Source organism: Dunckerocampus dactyliophorus, chromosome 2 (assembly GCF_027744805.1).
Source record: "Dunckerocampus dactyliophorus isolate RoL2022-P2 chromosome 2, RoL_Ddac_1.1, whole genome shotgun sequence".
NCBI lineage: Eukaryota > Metazoa > Chordata > Actinopteri > Syngnathiformes > Syngnathidae > Dunckerocampus > Dunckerocampus dactyliophorus.
In genome coordinates this window covers 17,603,629-17,616,532 of record NC_072820.1, presented here as the reverse complement: position 1 = coordinate 17,616,532, position 12,904 = coordinate 17,603,629, and the positions used below count along the sequence as shown (strand labels likewise).

Below are 12,904 nucleotides of genomic sequence, written 5' to 3'. Positions count from 1 at the left end.
AACACATTTTTAGGAAGAATAATTCCGTAAAAATAATATACAACTGACATGGAAGAGAATCGGTGCCCGAGTCATTGTGTAAGTTTGAATTAGATTTAACATTTAACCACATTTTCTTATTAGCCCACAGGTGAAAAAAGTGGTAGAAGGACATGGAATAAATTTCATTTTAATTTAGGTGCAATCCCACATGCGAAAAACACACATACAGGCAGCTAAAAAGGAAATGTAAACATCGTGATAATATATATATGGTAGTTTTAAGCAAGGGTTTGTTCAAGAAAACTTGCCAGCAAGCAAGTTACAGTCAATGGTAACTGACTCCAATTTTGAGTCACCTCTCTTTCTGGAATGGAAAATGCAGAGTTTCCCTCATCTCAGGGTTTGCATACTCAGATTTTTCACTTAACTCACTTTCTGGAATACCCCTCAGGCCTCAGGTCTGGAGACAAGTCCCAAAAACACACCAGCAGATTTTGGAATGTTCCTCTGTTAGGTTCCACTGTGGATAACTTGCTGCTTCAAAACAAAAAACATCCTGTGCCCAGCTGTATTGTCTCTCATAATATCAGTGAGTGGGGACACCTAATGTTACATAGAAGTTTGGGTGTTGTTTTGAGAAGAGTTGTCAAGCCAGATTTGCGTCACTTGACAAAACACAACACAGCAAAAAATGTCCTCTGCATCCAGCTGGGGAAAAATGCCTTGAACACACTTTGTTGGCCTTGAAAATAACCTTTGGGAAACGGTAAAAAGAAGCTGTGACAACATCGATGAACATAAAAAACCTACTGAGGATTTTTCAAATACATAATTCCACTCAGTGGATGCTTCATTAGGTACACTTGCACGATCTAATGAGTCCGTGTATGAAAAATTCTTCCTTGCAAAGAAAATCATGCTGAGATTTTTGTAGCCAGTGTTGTTTGATATTTTGTGGTGAAATCAGTATCTCCTTATTCATTACTCCATTTATCCAGGTTTGGGATCAGTACTGGAGAGTTCCAATGGATTTGTGTTGGGGATTTGGCCTGGGATCGAACCCATTACAAATGCGCAAAAGGCAGCAGCATGTACAGTAGAACCCCTCATATTCGCAGTTTGGCATTCACTCCCCTGCATAGTGTAACATGTATGTAACTCAAATATTCCAAACCAAAATGTTGTCTGTGGGGTTGAATATGCAGTTTATTTTTTATTCTACTATATTTACCATCTTAGATTTCACAAAAAGCTAAAACATACTTTCAAAGAGTGCCATTGCCACACACACAGAGGGAAAGAGCAGAGCGGAGAGATAGCACTTCCAACACATGTTGTCTTACATATTAGTCATTTCTGCATCAGAATTCACTGGCAAGACCAGTCTCTCAAACCGTCTCAGCCCGCTTGTTTGGTAGACCCCAGGGTCCGGATGACCACGTTTACATTTGCCAAAACAAATCGTACTAGCAAAACAAACACACATGAGTTCCTTGTAAAAGAACCAAACATCACAAGTGTGAACGCACCATAAAAACAAGTCCAAAATATTATGTATTGAATATCTGAATGTCATTTCTGACAAGGTATCCACGACCTAGCCGGAATGGGTCTGCTACTCACTTTTTGGTCCAAACATACCTGATGTAAAAGATGCCTGGCGTGATACAGCCATGCATTTATAATCCATTATGATTATTATTGTGGTTGTAGACTGAGAGCTTGTGCAGGTGTACCCAGTAAACTGGGATTTAAAGAAGGGAACTAATGAATGCACTTGTGGAGGCATGAGCCCCCCCATCCACCGCCTGATTTTTGCCTTCATTCTGCTGCCAAAATAACAACAAAAAAAATCATGAATGGGGCTGTAGTAGAAACCATTAATAAATAAACAGTCACGGCCATGGAGGTATACGGGTCGAGGGTATGGGGGGACAAGAACAACAATGGGGCCTTCTCAGTGCTGATGCTCTGCTGCCTGTACTTGGTGGTGAAAGGGTTTTGATGAAAATGACCTATTGTCTGCCATGTCATCCTGCTTCTTGTGAGCGTGAGCAGTGCAACAATGCCTCTGGATGCCCACCCTGAAGGATGCTCGGCCATAAGACACTCCATCCACATGGACAGGTAGGTGAGATTTACTCACTAGCCACGGACGCAGAAAAACAATGCTTTCACACAAATACTTAAAAATGTTTTACACTGAATGTTGCTTTGCCTCTGTTTGCCTCGGAAAGTGTGCCTGCACAGTGCTTTGAAATATGTTCTGTACAATATTACAATAATATATATAGTTTATTTATTTACAGTTTATTGCCTGCATGTTTTCATATTTTCTTTTGCCGGGTCATTGCTCCTGGACTCTTATCGCCCCAGCAGCTCAGAGGGGTACAAGGCAGGTCATTGTCCTCGTTGTCCCATAAATGTCTCTGTCAGAAAGGACAGCAAAACATAAAGTCAGGTCAGTGAACATTTTTTAGCCTTCGTTTCACATATTTAGTCATACATTGATATGCTGAGATAATTTGGCTAAATAGTAACTACCAATAGAACTTCTGTAAATTATATTATGAATGATGCAACTGGCAATGTTATTTTATGATGTATTTATTTATTTATTTTACATTATAATGCTTCCTTCTAACAAATGAAAAATATGAATCGTACATGTTTGATATGTATTTATTATTGCCAAAATTTGGAAAACATAACACACACAGCACAAATTCAAAATATGATCTTTTTTATGTTTTATTTCTATATATATTTTACATACTTCAAAATAGTTTTTATACCATATTTACAATATATATATATTTTTTTACATATAGTGCTTCCCTCCAAGTAATGAAAAACACACTTTTGAAAAAAATATTGTGAATGCGTGAATGATGAAAATACATGTTATCACTTCTTTTATTGGCAATATTTTCTATACTTTTACAAATATTTTTTTTTTACAAATATTGTTGACCACCTAATTGATAACACACACGTACGTGTGTATACATATATACACACAAGCATACATACATACACACACATATACACACACACACACATATATATTTATATGTATTAAGATATATTTAATGTACAGTACATAAAATATTTTAAAACATTTGTGAATGATACTCTTAAGTGAGGTGGGTGCCATCTAGTGGCCTTGCAAGTAGCTCTTTTTGCATTAAATATAGGCGTCTTTGTTCACTCAATATTCATATAAACCCACCCTTGACAAACTCGCTGTATGACCTTGAGGCTCAGTGTGAATAATTAACGTCATATACAACCTTGATCTCAGCCGCTAACCTTCTCCTATCGCCGCGTTCAAAGCGGAGTTATCTGCTAACGAGAGCCGATATAATGCGCACATTAGAACTATTGCATGAGTAAGTGTGAGATAGCGGGTGCTGTTATCCCCTGCAGCACTCCTTGCAGTCTTGGTAGTTCACTGGGTTGGACTAAGGCGTCTGCAGCAGGGAGAAGAAGGATGCAGTTAACATTTGTCTTGTACTGCAAATGACCCTGACGAGGTCTGCCGCTCCTCCGGGCGTGCCCCTGTTCGGCCCATGACATTGCCAGTTAAGACAAGATAATGTCAAAGATGAGCCTCCCCCCCCCACACACTACCACCACCAGCCCTCCTTCGCGCTCTGCAGTCAGAGCTATGTTATTGTCTTCATTCGGATGGCAAGTTGTGTTTCGGGTTTTAATGCCCTGATGGGAAAACTTCATTAGCTGGTGGGTGTTCAAGTAATCATGTACACAAAACAATGCTCTGGTTTGGCATGCATGAGGGGGAAAAATACATGTCCTGTGGGATATACAATGGTGTGAAAAATTGTTTGCCCGCTCCCTAAATTTTTTATTTTTTTGCATGTTTATTACACTTAAATGTTTCATATCATCAAGAAAATTTAAATAACACAACTGAACACAAAATGAAGTTTTTCAATGAAAGTTTTTATTATTAAGGGAAAAAAATCCAAACCTACATGGCCCTGTGTGAAAAAGTGGTTGCCCCTAAGCCTAATAACTGGTTGGGCCACCCTAACTGCTTGGGCAGCAACAACTGCAATCAAGCGTTTGAGATAACTTGCACCAAGTCTCTTATAACGCTGTGGAGGAATTTTGTGCCACTCATCTTTGCAGAATTGTTGTAATTCAGCCACATTGGAGGGTTTTTCAGCATGAACCGCCTTTTTAAGGTCATGCCACAGCATCTCAATAGGATTCAGGTCAGGGCTTTGACTAGGTTACTCCAAAGTCTTCATTTTCTTTTTCTTCAGCCATTCAGAGGTGGACTTGCTGGTGTGTTGGATCATTGTCCTGCTGCAGAACCAAAGCTCGTTTCAGCCTGAGGCCACGAATAGATGGCCGTACATTATTCTTGGGGATTTTTTGGTACACAGCAGAATTCATGGTTCCATTTATCACAGCCTGTCTTCCAGGTCCTACAGCAGGAAAACAGCCTCAGACCATCACACTACCAACACCATGTTTTACTGTTGGTATGATGTTTTTCTCAAATGCGGCGTTACTTTTACCCTAAAATTGACCATCCCAGGGTGTACCCTGCCTCTTGCCCAAAGTCAGCTGGGATAGGCTCCAGCATACTCGTGAGACCCTAGTGAGGTCAAGTGGCAGTTAGGATTTTATAATTCCTAATAATTTCATTGATGTATTTTTTATACATACATTTCTGGGAGAATTACATAAATACATTTCATAAATGTCAGCAACAACATTATTAATGATAATGACAATATTTCATCATTAATTGCTTTGTTATCTTTTTATAATTATTTTCTGCACAAAATTACACAAATATATATGATTTCATCAATATCTAAATTTCAGCCATTTTTTTCACACATCTGGAGATTCAAGGACCTTTCCAGAAAATGCACTGTTCATTTAACCCCATTTAAGTTAACATGTACAAATTGCAAATAGAGGTATGAAATACATGTAGTTTAATAAAAGAGTAGTAGAGTAGAGTAGTTTAATAAAAGGGGGAAAAAAATCACAGAATCGTACGACACACCTAATCCCTTCTGATGACTTGCCACCATGATAAACATCAACATCATGCCGCGCTGGATGAGAGTCTTGAGAGCGCTTAGTAGCTGACAAAGTCCAAATATGAAATGGCGTACGTAGCCCAGAGACACACACACACAGTGTCCATGTACTGTAAACGACTGAAAAAAAAAAAGAATCTGCACAGCTGTAATATAGTGGAGACTGGGGCGTATTTAGTCATTTGGAGGGCCAAAGCAAACTTTGTAATTGAGTCTACAGTACATTTGTTGTGACTGTGAAACAGGCTGACACCTTTGGTAGTTTTTCCACTCACCTTCTACTCTTCTGCGCTCCACTGCGGTAACTCTGCTTCGCTATCATCTTCCAGACATGTGATATCAGCCAATCGGTATTGTTTTTTCCCCTACAGCAACTGCCAATATAAAGCCTTTATCGCTAACTGTCACAGAATTGCAACATTGTTGAGTCATGTAGTTAATACCGGGCCGCTCACAAGACTGTGAGGAAGAAGTTCTTATTTAGTAAGCCAAGTAATAACAGAACTCACAATGACCTTACTAGCGTCTATCAAATCACAGGGAGGTTACCATTCCTCATATCATTCTTACTCACGGTGTCTTTAAAGAAAGAGCTAAAAAAAAACATCACACAGCAACGTAATAGGTAGACAACAACAGACAAGACACTACCAACAAATAATGCTGAATAATCAACAACTATGTGAGCTCTAAACATGTAACTGAGAAGCCATTTACAACAACAGTAGAGCAAAGAACGCTGGAAAACAGGAAGTGCTGTTGTCAAAACCATATAGGTAGACGCTGCATCGAGTGCTGAGCCTTACGTCAGTGTCGCCGCCATATTGGCATGAGGCAAGGCTGTGTTGTAAGTGAATACAAATAAATGTACTTACTTTCATAAAGTGCCTTTCTTAAAGAAATTTAAGTTTATACATTCACACGTGCACTAATATACATGGGAAACAGTTAAAATAAGAATATAAAATAAGAACATAAAGTTAACAATCAAAATAATAATCAGTAAATTCATGTATTTTAAACAATACCCCTTTAACTAAAAAGAAATGAAATGTTTCCAAAAATAACATAAATCAATGCACAAGCAACACAAATGTATTCTTATAGAAAATGTGTAATACATGAATTATCTACTCAGAGATGTGTGGAGTAGCCAACAAAACAACTGTACTCATTTAAGAGTATCGTTACTTTAGAACAATTTTACTCAAGAAAAAGATATATGATGTTATACATATCGGTATCGGTTGATATCGGAATCGGAAATTGAGAGTTGGACAATATCGGCAAAAAAGCCAATATCGGACATCCCTAATTTTTATTTATTTTTTGCCTTTAATGTTATCGGATAGGACATGACTGATTTTGATTTTTTGGGGGGCAGACACAGATACCTATGTCAGGGCCCTGTCACACCTTGACGATTTAGCCAGCTTACGCCAACGTATGAAAAATTTGGCCAATACGCTGGCGTACGTCGAATAAGTTATGGGTAAGTTTTGTATATGTTAACAGCACGCGGAAGCACGTCGTAGTACGTCTAAGCCGTCCAAAAATTTTGTGCCTGCATAAAACTTTTCGAAGTATGTCAACGTATGCTTCATACGTCCCGCATCCGCGGGCAATAAGTTATGCGATCGTTGACGCCCGTTCACACATGTTATTTGTAAGTTACGTACAAGTCAAAATACGTCAACATACCTTGAGACAGAACTGTCTTCTTGCTGAGGGGTGATGGACATGGAGTCTTGCATTTGCAGGTAAGTTTGCAGCTTGACCAGTAGAGGGCACTGTGACACTGGGAATGGAACCAACTTTTTTTGATTTTCTATAAACTTTTTTAATGCCTTAGCAAGTCACAAATCCATGAGTGGTAGCGTATGCAGCCTACACCAGGGGTCTCAGACTCGCGGTCAGACTTTCTGGATCAAATTAATGACGCTAACCAAAGTTCCACTGTACTGAAATAACTGAGCTAATTCATTGAGATGTTTTTAGGATTCTGCTGCAAAAATGTGTCCGGTCTGATGACGACATTTGATATTCAAAACAATTTAAAATTTAAAAAAAAGTCTTAGATTTGTCCAAAAACGAGTCTTGAAAAAGAGGGCTCGGCCAATACAGTATTTTCTCTTTTTGCCATTTGAGTCATAACGGATGCGTTCCCCCTGCCCCACCATCAAAAATGATGATCCGTCCATCTTCAGTCATCCTTTGTGCACCACACTTTATGAGCTGTGTTATTAAGTTAGGACACCGGGGGTGTTCTATTTTTTGCACGACTGAAAGTACTGGAGGGCTGGCTGTCTTCGAATGAGGATTTTCATAGTCGGATATGATTGATTAGATTTTGTCCATTGTCTACTAATCGCCGATTTTTCGTTTTATTTTTTAAAAGCACAGCTAATGGGGATCCCTACAAATAAATACATCTCATGCAACTTTTTCCACCTAAAGAAAAAGGCTTAAACACTCAGATAAGCAAATAAACATGGTAGGTGTGCAATAACAGTACCTTACCTGAAATCAGATTCCTCCAAATCGACTTGTCGAATAGTCATTTATTCTAAGGCACCCCTAATGTACCGTATGTTTGTGGAAGAGAATACTTCTACTCCTGAACCGCTGCACGCAAAAGGGTGAATCTTTGTCAAAGCATGCACCCCTCCTGTGTTGCCTGTGCTATTATACTTCTGACAAATAGACCACATAGTGGCACTGTCATTAAACCTTTTAATTGACTTAAAATTTCTCACATAGCTCAATGCACTCACACATCCTTAGGGGCATAAGCACGTGTGTAACATTTTAGCAAAATTGGCTCATTACAAAAATGTTTTTGAAGGGGTAAGAGGGGGGATTAAGCAACTAATTGTCCATAACATATTGACCATTTGTCTCATTATTATATAATTAAAAAAAAAAACTTTGAAGAAATCTGTATTACATGCATTCCATAGCATTTTGACCACAACCAATAGGGGGCCGGTTATCACCATTCGTTGCCTAGTACTTGTCGAAGCGCATGGTAAGGGATTGCAGAAATTGTGTCTCTGCAGTTGGAAATGTAAAAATGCACTTAAGAATGCGCTAAAGAAAGAGCAGGTTGTATTTTGACATGGGCATGGTGGTTCCCACTGTGTTTTTTTAGATTTATAACAGTGACATGCACACGCAAAGCAAGTAGCCTAGCTCTCTGAGGAGTGGCGGTTCGAGGGAGTTTGCCGGCATCCACCTCAAGGCTTTTAATCTCAGTCGCTTCAGTGGAGTCGGGCCTTAGTAAAACTGGCACGGGACGCGCTGAGCCCGGGGGTAGGATAGGCTGGCCTGGGCAACGAGGAGCAAGATGAACAAATGAGATGGGACTGCCACCACTCTCAGGCAGCCTATGGGATAGCCCCCCCAAACGGCAGCCACCCGGCCACAGCACTTTTAATGATAGCGCCACACAGCACAGGCGGCAAAGGAGGAGTTGCATGTTTTCGCTCTGGTGTCTTGTGTCACTCTCTTCTCCAAGGGGGGGCATATCGGAGTCACATGGGCGCAGCTCGGTCTGTTACATAAACACGGACCTTCACAGCCCCGCAGTCTGCTCGCATCAACTTTGTTCAGTGCAGCCGTGTAGCTTAAAAAAACACAACTGGTGATGACATTAGTCTCGGCCAAGGAGAGTTGTCGACATCTTCACTCAACTACAACCCTCACAGCTCCCACTGACCTCTTAAAAGGTGAACACACATTAGGTCTTTCCTTTAATCAACACATTCTCAAAATGATGTTATTTGCTCCTGCTGCTACAATAAAAAAAAAACCTTCTGTGTTTTGTTTTTAAATTTACCGTCTAATGAATATTATCCTTATGAATATTAAAGAGCGTGCTTTGGCTGTCACATGATGCCAGACCTTGAAACTAGAGAGAGACAGCAATGTCAAAGCAGTCTTACAGGAGAATGCAACACTTTTTTTTGCCTTGCTGTGGGCACTTCAATCAATAGTTATCAACATGAACCACACTGTCCCAAAGCTAGAACAGCCCGAATTATCTGATGACGTGAAGGGCGACCGTTGCTTAAAAGTTGTCATTGGTTGGACTCCCTGGGTTACTGGCGTTTTTGTTTTGGCATTTTTGTTTCAAGACACGCGGTGTTCGTGCTGTTATACACTAACTGGCCACAACATTAGGTACACAATCTAATGAGATCCAACAAGAACTGCTTCTCCAAAGATATGCAAATACAGTGGAACCTTGGGTAGCGTATGCCCCAGTTAGCTTGTTTTTCGGTTAATTTACAGCAAAATTTTCTGGTTCGCGTTCAAAACAGCAATAAGATGAAAGAGGGCCTACGGCACTTAACACCAGTGAGGACTTCAACTTCACTTTTCTTTTCCTTTAGATTAAGGAAATTGATTGACCGCCACATTTTTACATCGTGGAGACAGTTTTTTAAGGCCATAAATGAATCTGTTTTGGATTCTAGGGTTTGATATATTTGTACATCATCTGCAAAACAATGAAAGGAAATGTTACGTTTAAAAAAAAAAAAATTAACCCAATGGTAGCAAGTACATAAAAACAAGACAGGACCTAAAATAGAACCTTGGGGCACCCCATAGCCAAGAGAGGAAGTCTTTGATGAAAATGGACCAAACCTGACAGAGAAGGACCGTTCAGTTATGTACGACTAAAACCAATGGAGGACAGTGTCTTTAAGTGCTACACATGTCACTAGGCGGGACAGAAGGACATTGTGGTCAACCGTGTCAAAGGCTGCCGTGAAATCTAAAAGCACCAGCATGGCTGAGCCACCAGTGTCTGCTATTAAAAGCAAATTGTTAAAAGTGCAGTTTCTGTACTATGACAGGATTAAAAACCAGATTGAAATTTTTCAGCAATGTTGTTTGAGTTGAGATGAGACCACTTTTTCCAAAACTTTTGACGAGAATGAGAGTTGAGAAATGGGTCTGTAATTTCACAGGACAGAGGGTTCTAGGTTGTGCTGCACAACATCATGTTTGAATGCACTTGCAACATAACCAGAAGTGAGAGAAGCATTTATCAACTTTAAGATAAAAGGCCAATTGGTATGAAACACGTCTAGACTATCTCAGACAGCTTGGACTGCTCATACGGCTGTGCACACAAAAACATCAGGCGGACCTGGCGCTGTGCAACATATGGCTACAGAACGACAGGTGGAAATTTTGTCATTAAAAAAAAGAACAATACTTTTCACATAATGACGCAGAGGGAACCACTCCAGTACATTCAGGTGGATTTACAATCCTGTTCAAAACATTAAATAAAACCTGAGGTCTATGATTGTAATTGGACACAAGATTGGATATACTGAGTCTTTGCAGACTTGACAGCTTTCTGATAATTTGGTAAGCGTTTTTTTAAATGCCCCCGAGACACTTTCAACTTGGCCTTTTTCCACTTTCTTTCAGCTTGGCGGTACTCGCGTCTGAGTGCACGAGTGGTGTCGTTCAGCCACGGTTCACCAACAGGCTTAGACCGCCTGTCTGTAAAAGGAGTGACGTTATCTAAAATGGCAACGCAAGTCGAGTTAAAGAGTGAAGTCAATTCATGAGTGGGCCAAAAATGTTATTATTTGTATTTAAACAAATGTAAATGAATTTTTTGGGGTTTTTAAGTTTACAAAAAATAATTTCTTAGCATCTATACATTGCCTTTTACTGAATGAATGTATTATTATACTAAAATATACATAAAATATAGTAAAAAACATTTTTAAACTACAAAATATTTTGGGTGACATGTAAGCATTGTAATTTATTTATTTTATTTTATAATAATTGGATATATATTTTACTATAGCAGATTGGTATTCGTACGTTACAATTAATTTGTAAATATTTTTAAGTTTGTCAGATTAAATTTTTTTTAAGGAGATGTATGAAATATAATTGACCTCATATTATTGTATTTCCAGTTATTATAGCAGATAAGTGTTTGTGTAGTCAGAAGACTATTTCAATAATACTCCTTAATAATGGGGAAGGGGGGTTGAAAATAATAAGGGTCAAGTCTGCTCTCCTCTGTTACTGCTATTTTAGAGAAGCTATGCATGTCAGTATCAAATTTCATTAGATCACTGCGACCTGCGAGTGCTAATTGTCCATCAGAGACAGCCACGTTCACGCACTGTCTAGGAACGCTCACTCAAAGTGACGTTCTTGAATGCCTCCAATGTTCACTTGTCAGCCATCTTTCGTGGGACCATCTGTGCTCTTTGGAGGAGGGAGAGATTTCACAAGGAGAGAAATGTGTTGAAAGTTGGAGATTTAAAAAAAAAAAAAAAATATTCCAAACACGTGCTTATTTGTCCCTGCGGGATTGCACATGTCCAAATCCCGAATGCTCACTCCAGCAGCATCCTCTGTCTTCTCACCAGGGGTGATGGCTATGCCACATCTCCTCACTCACATGGAGAGGGGAGGCTGGAGGGGCAGGCCTCTGGAGGAGGAGTCCTGCAGGCCCATATGGCTTTCTTTGCACTGTAAAAAATATATCAAAGTGAAATCCATCTATTTTCTCTAAGCTTTAATATCCCTACTGATAGGATGTTATCTCCGCCTGCGTACGCCTCATGATTGAGGGTTCTTGACGGTACCATTTTAACAATATGCTCACTGTGATGACGGCCAGATATGTTTAAGTAATACAAGCCAGACACTAATCTCTTTGTCATCTATTAAAAGCAAATGGAATTTTGAAGTATCCCTTCCCGAATGTGACAGCGAGGCAGGGTACACATTATTAAAAAAAAAAAAAAAAAAAAGTGTGTTTGTGCGGTCATCGCAGCGCTGAGCATAAACATGAAGTAGATGTGGAGCAGAAGTGTGGAACTGTGACCTGACCAGAGCTATCTGGCCATGCTTTTGGATTGGAGATGTAAATATTATGACACTTGATGTGACTGAGCAGACCTGCACTCAATGTTACAAAGTTTCAAATGTCCTCAAACTTCTTTTTTTTTTTCTCCCATATATACATGACTAATGGAGAGCAATTAGGGTGCTTGGTGTGTTTACGGAATAGAATTACAAAATGTCTATTATCAGAAAAAAAAACTTGTAATATATTATGAAAGTATGAAAATCCAGATATTACAAGCATAAAGATATACTTGTGTGAAGGTGAGGACTGTCAAGGATCTTGCCACATTACACCTTCACATGTTCTAATCATGACTTCCTCATAATATTGTTTTTTTTTCCTTGCAGAAATCTGATTTTATTTTCCAAACAATTTGTACTAATTACGGGCTTTTTAGCAATACATTACGATTTTATTCTCCAAGAACTCCGACTTCTTTCGCTTAACATTGGGAATCTTTTCCAACAATAAACACAAACTTTTAAATATTGCTACTTTTCCTCGGAATATTACAGGTTTAATCTTATGACATGACATGACATTTTCTTGCAACATTACAACTTTATTTTGGAATATTGAAAAAATAAATAATAATACTACTTAATATGACCACTCCCCCCCCCCCTTCTATGAGAACTTTCTCTCACACCGCTAACTTTCTTATTAAAAGTACAACTTTATTCTGGTAACATTACAGCTTTATTTTCTGAGGAATATGACTTCAGTTTTCTCAAACATGACTTCATTCTAGTACAGTAATATTATGATTTTATCTTTTCTTTCAGTGTATTACGACATTACAACATTATTTTAGTCTGACTTACTTCTTAGAGAAATATTTTTTGTCTGGCCATATTTCCATTTCTTCCCTCTTAATTTTCCAACTTTTTTTTCTCATATTAGGATTTTATTCTAGTAACACTACGGCATTATT

The 12,904-nt window shown here is 38.9% G+C and overlaps 1 protein-coding gene and 1 long non-coding RNA gene across 5 annotated transcripts in view; one reads left to right on the top strand and one right to left on the bottom strand.

The window, feature by feature from the left end:
• Positions 1–2,042: 2,042 nt before the first annotated feature.
• gjc2 (gap junction protein gamma 2) overlaps positions 2,043–12,904 on the top strand; it is a 20,539-nt gene continuing 9,677 nt past the window's right edge. Inside the window, exons 1-2 of one of the 4 annotated variants that reach the window (XM_054766501.1) lie at positions 2,063–2,109; positions 2,362–2,443. The gene's annotated coding sequence lies outside the window, so the exon portion shown is untranslated. Of the gene's footprint in view, positions 2,110–2,358; positions 2,444–8,671; positions 8,798–12,904 lie in introns of those variants that run through there. The other 3 variants (XM_054766502.1, XM_054766503.1, XM_054766506.1) reach the window with 3 other exon arrangements.
• The window catches only part of LOC129174817 (uncharacterized), a 17,874-nt gene continuing 11,235 nt past the window's right edge, over positions 6,266–12,904 (bottom strand). Inside the window, exon 3 of the long non-coding RNA XR_008567797.1 lies at positions 6,266–11,588. This is a non-coding gene — a long non-coding RNA (uncharacterized LOC129174817). The remainder of the gene's footprint in view (positions 11,589–12,904) is intronic.